This window comes from Triticum aestivum, chromosome 5A, assembly GCF_018294505.1.
Source record: "Triticum aestivum cultivar Chinese Spring chromosome 5A, IWGSC CS RefSeq v2.1, whole genome shotgun sequence".
Classification (NCBI taxonomy): domain Eukaryota; kingdom Viridiplantae; phylum Streptophyta; class Magnoliopsida; order Poales; family Poaceae; genus Triticum; species Triticum aestivum.
The window spans coordinates 570072719-570081293 of NC_057806.1; positions in this window are offsets into that span (position 1 = coordinate 570072719).

Consider the following 8575-nt stretch of genomic DNA (forward strand, 5'->3'; position numbering starts at 1 on the left):
GCTCCCTCCACCTGCTCCTCCCCCCTTGCCGCCGTCGGTGGCCACCTCCGGGCAAAGCCCGTGTGGTGGTGGCGGTGGCGGGGCCTTCTCCATTGCTCAGCTCTCTTTCGGTGGGAGCTTCGGCTGGCGGCGCGATGCGCAGTGGGGGTCGACAGCTGCCGGCGCGGTGGCTTCGCGCATCTCTGGTAGGGCTGTGACGGCGGTTGCACTGGTGGAAAAAGGGTCTTTGGTCGCGGTTCGCAACTGCCATTAGTCGCGGTTGCGCAACCGCGACCGAACGGGCGCGACTAAAGGCCCCACCCTTTAGTCGCGGTTGCTTAAGAACCGCGACTAAAGGCCCGTCCACGTGGGCGCCAGGTGGCCGTCGGGGCGGAGGACCTTTAGTCGCGGTTCTTCTGGCCAACCGCGACTAAAGGCCGCCGCAGGTTTAGGGTTTTAGCCCCCCCCCCCCTTAAACCTGTTTTCTGTTTAATTTGTATTGTTTTATTTCTTTTGTTCTTTATTTTAATTTTGAAGGAGTTTCACATATTCTATGGTACTACATACATGCATATGAATGTACAATTTCAAACAAATTTGAAATTAGAACCAAAAAGAATTCAAGAGGAATATACAATATATATTCAATATCATCGGATGACCATATACAATTTTGAACAAGTTTCCATACATAATTTAATGCATATAAAGTTCTACGTCCTCGTAATGGTGTTCTCCTTTAGGATGGAGGACTTCCCTCCTGAACCATCCAGCTAGTTCCTCTTGAAGTGGTCGGAAGCGAGCTTCTGGACTAAGCATCATCCGGAGGTTATTCCTCTGAGCATTGGTATCACTCGGAACCCGCTCAGAGGTGTATCTCCGGATCATCTCACAGACATAGTATGCACATAGATTGGTCCCCGCTGGCTGAATATCCTCACCATTCTTAGCCTTTGCCCTTTTGAATTCTAGCTCTTTTTTGAATTCACCGACCTTTGTATCTACGAACCGTCTCCAAACCCTACGAGGCAAAGAAAATTAAATGAACAAGAGAGTTATTAGTTACTTGATATTAGGAAATGAACGAAATAGGCCGATCGATATAGAGCGCAAATGAATGAAAATAATTACTTCTGCAGCATTCTTCTCATGTCGACCCAAAGCTTTGGATCCTTATTCAGAGAGTCGTGGACGAGACATTCTGAGGTGTCAACTTTAATTACTAGCAGAATCCAGTGGAACCTGCGGACACGATACATGCACAGTACGTCATGCATAACTCATCGATTAGCCGGCCACATACCATGCATGGAGTAAACAAAAGAGAATGTGCTCAAGACAGAAACACTCACCCAAAATGGTAAGGAAATAGAATATCACTTTTGAGTTCCTGCTTTGTAAGAAACTGCCACAGGTCTGCCTCCATGTCGGCGGGGTGATGCTCCAACACATATCCATTAACGATGTGTGGGTCAATGAACCCAACATCATGGATGTTCCTTACTCTGCATTCCTTAATCTTCATTCTGCATGTATAATAGCGGACACAACAATATAGTTAGGACATATATATAGTGCAGGCAATATGAACGAGATGGGGTAGAAATAAATCACTTACAGAACGTAGCAACTGATGATAGATTTGTCGAGCTCGCGCAGATTGAAAAGCTGGAACAATTCACTCAGATGAATTTGTACATAGTAATGTTTGAAGTGATGCTCATATCTAACTTCCGCATAAATATATTCTTTGGCGTTTTTATTTTTTATGTAACCCTTGTACCATTTCAGCAGACCTTTCATTTGTGGAGGTAGATCCTGTTCCTGCGCAGGCTCGACGAGAGGCCCATTCTTCACATATGTAATTACTACCTCCTTCACTGGCGCCTCATCAAGGCCTAACAGTTCACGAAGAGTAATACCTAAGTTGGCCGCTTGTTCTCTGGCACTCGTTACAGTCAATCCATGTGCTGCCGCAGCTGCTATGATATCGGGGTCATCCGGACCGGCGGCTTTCACTATAAGCGGGGCAATCGATTGTTTACTTTGTTCCCGAGCTGGGCAACTCGTTTCCCGCTTTTTTTACTTTATAATTCCGTTTTCTCGGCCTCCTCCAAGGCTTTGTTCTCCTGGTTCTCCGCCCGCTCTTTCTTCTCCTTCAACATGAGTGCCTGCCTACGAAGTTCACGTGCATAGTCGTCAGGCAGATTCTTCGCGGCTTGGGACGGTGTGCTCAAAAATGACTTAGCCCACTTCTTTTGCTCATCAGAAAATACTGGCTTGGGCTCGGGCTCTCTTTTCTTCTTGCAGTCCGCCTTCCATTTCTCATGATCAGCAGCCGCGGCCGCGGCAGTTTCCTCGGCACTACGTTCCCAAGGCCTTGTGGGGAGAGGCTTCAATGATGGCTCTGGTACCTTTGTGGTCTTAGGTACATAAGGGTCCGGGTTAATAATCCAGGACTGCTTCTGCTTCTTTGCCGGAGGTGGATTGGGGGGCGGCGTCTGATCACCCGCCGGACGAGGACTGGGGGGCGGCGTCTGATCACCCGCCGGACGTTGTGGACTGGGGGGCGTCGGCTGACGTGACGGAGGTGTAGGTGAACCGCCACCACCGTAGGGGGGTGGACTTGTTGTCCTTGGCGCCTCGCCTGGAAACTTGATAAACTTCTTTTGCCATAGAATGAAATGGCGCTTGACATCTCCAAGTCTTTTCTCCCCTTCAGGTGTAGCAATGTCAATCTCCAGGTCCTCAAACCCTTGGACTATGTCCTCCACCGTGACACGAGCATAGCCATCTTGAATGGGGGTGTTGTGGTGGAGTGCTCCAGGTAAACATGGTAAAGCACTGCCGATGGCTACCTTCACGGACATGTTCCCGATAGGATAATACAGATGACATTCTTTCATCTCCTTTATATCGTCCACGGGGTAGCGAGGAGGCTCCGGTGCAGTAATTTCGACCACCAGAGGCTCCGGTGCAGTAATTTCGACCACCAGAGGCTCCGGTGCAGTAATTTCGATCGTCGGTGCATCTGCACCAGCCGGTGGGGCCTCCGTGGAAGCCACACTGCTTCTCCGCTGCTGGCTTCTGAGATCCGCTGGATGATCTTCATGCTGCGCCCGAGCTGCATCTCGTTCGGCTACTAGTACACTCACGGTTTTCTTCATCACATCCATTTCCGATGCCAACCGCGCCACAACATCTGCTTCCCGATCCATCTTTCTCTTCCGGCTTCTGTAACCGTACGGGTCATCGTTCTGGGGGAACCCTATTTTCCACGGAATGTGCCCCATGCCTCGTACACGTCCTCCGTGTTCAGGATTCCCGAGGGCTTTTGTCAGCGCGTCGTTCTCTCTGTTGAACTTGATCTTCCCCTCTTGAGCATCCCTCATTGCGTCAATAAGGGCTTGGGTGGGTTTAATTATTTTGCCCCGGTAAACACAGTCCCCTGTCTCCGGGTTCAGCGTTCCCCCATGCCCGTACCACCAGCTTTTGGCCCTTGGGTCCCATCCCTCCGTACCTGGACGGATTCCTCGCGCCCTCAGCTCGTTCTCCATCTTCTCCCACCTAGGCTCCCAAAGGCGATACCCTCCTGGCCCCATAATATGATTGTACTCCTTCTTAGCCGCATTTTCCTTATTTTTTTCGATATTTGAATGAACTGCTCCGATTTCTTTTGCTTCACAAATTCTGGCCAATCATGTTTCAGTTTCTCATATTGTCCTTTGAAATCCGGAGTCTTGTTCTGCTTGACAAAGTCATGGGCTAGATTTTGCTTGAATTTCCGGAATGCGTCGGCCATCTTATGAAGAGCGAACTGTTTGACTAGCCTCCTCCTCTCCTTGTTTTCCTCAATCTTGTTACCCTCCTCATCGAATTTGTTGTATTCCGGAGGTAGAACGAAATGTTCCATAAGCTTTTTGAAGCAATCTTTTTTTGTTCTCTTATCGACAAAAGTGAAACCAGCAATTCGTGCCTTCTTTGGCTTATTCCACTCCTGGACGGTGATCGAGACGTTGTCTCTAACAATGGCTCCGCATTGGTTGACAAACTTGGTGGCGTTCTTGCGGGGCTCCAGCGGCCTGCCGGTTGCACTGTCGACAACCTCGATGGTGCATGTTTCTCCTTGTTTCATCGTCTTGGTTGCGCCACGCTTTGACGACGTACTCGATTGTTTCGACGATCCGGCCGAGGGCTAAAATAAGAAAGAGAGTCGCGCGCGTTAGTCCACACATATTTATTCAAATCAGTTAGTTTGTATCACCAGAGGCTCAATGTATATATATATACCTCGGCGCCGGAGGTGGTTGCTACTTCCATTTGAAGATCGTCGTTTATCGACGTTTGTTCGGCATCATCTTGCTGACGGCGCCCTTCATCTTCACCGTCAAGGTTCAGATAAGAAGAGATATCATCTTCTTCTTGTCCGGTCGGCACATATAGAATATCGCCGTTTATGATGCCGAACATATGTGCTTCACCGTCCGGATCATAGTTGTCCATAATCGGGTCAGCTCTATCGTCCGCCATTATGTCAGTCCTGAAAACATGTAGTAAAAACAAATTAATTAAGTGAAGAAGGGGGGCGGTGGCGGTGGCGGTGGCGAAAGGGCGGTGGCAAAAGGAGGGGGCGAGGAAGGGGTGGGAGAGGGTGTCGCGGTAGAGCGCGAGACGGGGCGGCAGACGACGGCGTCACGGAGAGGGAGGTGAGGACAACACACATTTATAACCCTCGCCGTCCCCTCTCGATCCCTAAAAAAACACCGCGCGCATCGCCGCCCCCTCGCCGCCCCCTCTCCGTATATACGTTTTTTTGTTAATTATCAAATTTTATGGTTTTTTTGTTAATTATCAAGTTTTAAGTTATTTTACCGTTTTTGTTAAACTAATTAACTAGTTAAAATTAAAAAGAACAAAAAAAAATTCTCTCTCTCTCTCTCTCTCTCTCTCTCTCCACGATCTCGATCATCGCTCTCTGTAGAGCAGCGTTGAGGGCGGCGAGGCCGGCGGCCCGAGGTGGATTGGGGGGCGGCGTTGAGGGCGGCGAGGCCGGCCGGCGGCGTTGAGGGCAGCGAGGCCGGCCGGCGGCGTTGAGGGCGGGCGAGAGGCGGCGCGGTGGGCGAGGGAGGCCGGCGGGCGGCGTACGAGGGCGAGAGGGGGCGGCGGGCGCCGTACGTGGGCGAGAGGGGGCGGCGGGCGACGGCGGGCGGCGTCGAGGGCGAGGGCGACGGCGGGCGGCGTCGAGGGCGAGGGCGACGGCGGGCGGCGTCGAGGGCGAGGGCGACGGCGGCGGTGTTGATTCGGAGAAGACGAGAAGGGGTTCGGGGCCCTCGTATTTATAGCCCCCCCCCCTTTAGTCGCGGTTGGGGAGGCGACCCGCGACTAAAGGGTACCTTTAGTCGCGGTTGGAGAGGCGACCCGCGACTAAAGGGTAACCTTTAGTCGCGGTTGGGGAGGCGACCCGCGACTAAAGGGCTTTTTCGGCGGGTTTTTGTTCCCGCGCGCAACGACCTTTAGTCGCGGTTGGGCAGGCCAACCGCGACTAAAGGTATTCTTAAAATACTTTTTCTTTTTCAAAATGTTAAGAATACAAATAATATATCGAAAAATTCAGAAAAATAAAACTAATTCAATTCAATATGTTAAAAACACAAATAATATATCAAAAAATTCAGAAAAATAAAACTAATTCAATTCAAAATGTTAAAAATACAAATAATATATCAAAAAATTCAGAAAAATAAAACTAATTCAATTCAATATGTTAAAAACACAAATAATATATCAAAAAATTCAGAAAAATAAAACTAATTCAATTCAATATGTTAAAAACACAAATATTATATCAAAAAATTCAGAAAAATAAAACTAATTCAATTCAAAATGTTAAAAATACAAATAATATATCAAAAAATTCAGAAAAATAAAACTAATTCAATTCAATATGTTAAAAACACAAATAATATATCAAAAAATTCAGAAAAATAAAACTAATTCAATTCAATATGTTAAAAACACAAATATTATATCAAAAAATTCAGAAAAATAAAACTAATTCAATTCAAAATTCTAAAAATACAAATAATATATCAAAAAATTAAGAAAAATAAAACTAGTTCAATTCAAAATGTTAAAAATACAAATAATATATCAAAAAATTCAGAAAAATAAAACTAATTCAATTCAAAATTTTATACGCCTAGGCAGGAGTATGACTAAATCACTCCAAATTTCATGTATCATCAGTGGTATCTCGAATCATTCGAAAATGGACACCAAACACATCACGGGTAATATAATTCACATGATCCATTCAACAAAGTTTGGTACAATAAATTATTACACATCATTTCTTCCCTTGTGTCCCTGCTTGCTTACGATTGTGCCGTATCCATGGAGCATCCTCATCATTTAACTTAATGCTTGGGTCGGTGTTCACTTTGAAGGGCGGAATTTCAGCAAACATATTATAATCTTCTGACATGTCTGTCTTGTCCTCCACTCCCACGATGTTTCTTTTCCCTGAAAGAACAATGTGGCGCTTTGGATCATCGCATGATGTACTGATCGTTTTCTTATCTTTCCGTTTCCTCGGTTTGCTACTCATGTCCTTCACATAGAAAACCTGAGCGACATCTTTCGCTAGGACGAATGGTTCGTCAAGGTAACCAAGATTGTTGAAATCCACCATTGTCATTCCGTATTGCTGGTCCACCTTTACCCCACCTCCTGTTAGCTTGAACCATTTGCACCGGAACAAAGGGACCTTAAAGGAGGGTCCATAGTCAAGTTCCCATATCTCCTCTATGTAACCATAATATGTGACCTTTTGCCCATTCTCGGTTGCTGCATCAAAGCGGACACCACTGTTTTGGTTGGTGCTCTTTTTATCTTGGGCGATCGTGTAAAATGTATTCCCATTTATCTCGTACCCTTGGAAAGTCGTTATAGTCGAAGATGGTGTCTTGGCCAACATGTACAGCTGATCTACAACATCATTGTCATTCATTAAATGTTTTCTCAACCAACTGCCGAAAGTCTCCATGTGGGCCTTCCTAATCCAGGATTCAGGCTTCCCCGGGTTGTCCGAGCGTAAAATATTCTTGTGTTTCTCAAAGTACGGAGCCACCAAGCTGGAATTGGTCAGTACAGTGTGGTGTGCTTCAGTCAGAGAATGGCCGTCCATACATGTCGTTGATTTCCTTCCGATCGTGCCTTTTCCACTTAGTCTCCCCTCGTGCCGCGATCGAGGAAGACCAATCGGCTTAAGGTCAGGAACAAAGTCAACACAAAACTCAATTACCTCCTCATTTCCATAGCCCTTGGCGATGCTTCCTTCTGGCCTAGCACGGTTACGAACATATTTCTTTAATACTCCCATGAACCTCTCGAAGGGGAACATATTGTGTAGAAATACAGGACCGAGAATGAAAATCTCTTCGACTAGGTGAACCAAGAGGTGCGTCATAATATTGAAGAAGGATGGCGGGAACACCAACTCGAAACTGACAAGACATTGGATCACATCGTTCTGTAACCGTGGTAGATCTTCTGGATTGATTACCTTCTGAGAGATTGCATTGAGGAATGCACATAGCTTCACAATGGCTACTCGAACATTTTCCGGCAGGAGCCCCCTCAAAGCAATCGGAAGCAATTGCGTCATAATCACGTGGCAGTCGTGAGACTTCAGGTTTTGGAACTTTTTCTCCGCCATGTTTATTATTCCCTTTATATTGGACGAGAATCCAGACGGGACCTTCATACTGCTCAGGCATTCAAAAAAGATGACCTTCTCTTCTTTGGTCAGAGCGTAGCTGGCACGACCTTGAAACCATTCCGGATGCCGGTCATCAGGGTCTTTCAAACGTTGCTGGTCCTGCCGTGCTTCCTTTGTATCATTTGTCTTCCCATACACGCCCAAGAAGCTTAGGAGGTTCACGCAAATATTCTTCGTAACGTGCATCACGTCGATTGCAGAGCGGACTTCTAGGACTTTCCAATATTCTAGCTCCCAGAATATAGATTTCTTCTTCCACATGGCTGCGTGCCCGTCAGCTCCCTTCGGAACTGATTGTCCGCCAGGACCCTTTCCAAAGATGACTTTCAAATCCTTGACCATATCAAATACCTCAGCACCAGTGCGTTCCGCAGGCTTCGGCCGGTGATCTGCCTTGCCGTTGTAATGCTTGCCTTTCTTTCTTACTGGATGAATTTTCGGAAGAAATCGACGATGCCCAAGGTACACGTTCTTCTTACAATTTGGCAAATGTACACTTTCAGTCTCATGTAAGCAGTGCGTGCATGCATTGTATCCCTTATTTGACAGTCCCGAAAGGTTACTAAGAGCAGGCCAATCGTTGATGGTTACGAAAAGCAACGCTCGTAGGTTAAATTCCTCTTTTTTGTGCTCATCCCACACACGGACACCAGGTCTGCCCCACAGCTGTAAAAGTTCATCAACTAATGGCCTTAGGTACACATCGATGTCGTTGCCGGGTTGCTTCGGACCTTGGATGAGCACTGGCATCATAATGAACTTCCGCTTCATGCACAACCAAGGAGGAAGGTTGTAGATGCATAGAGTCACGGGCCA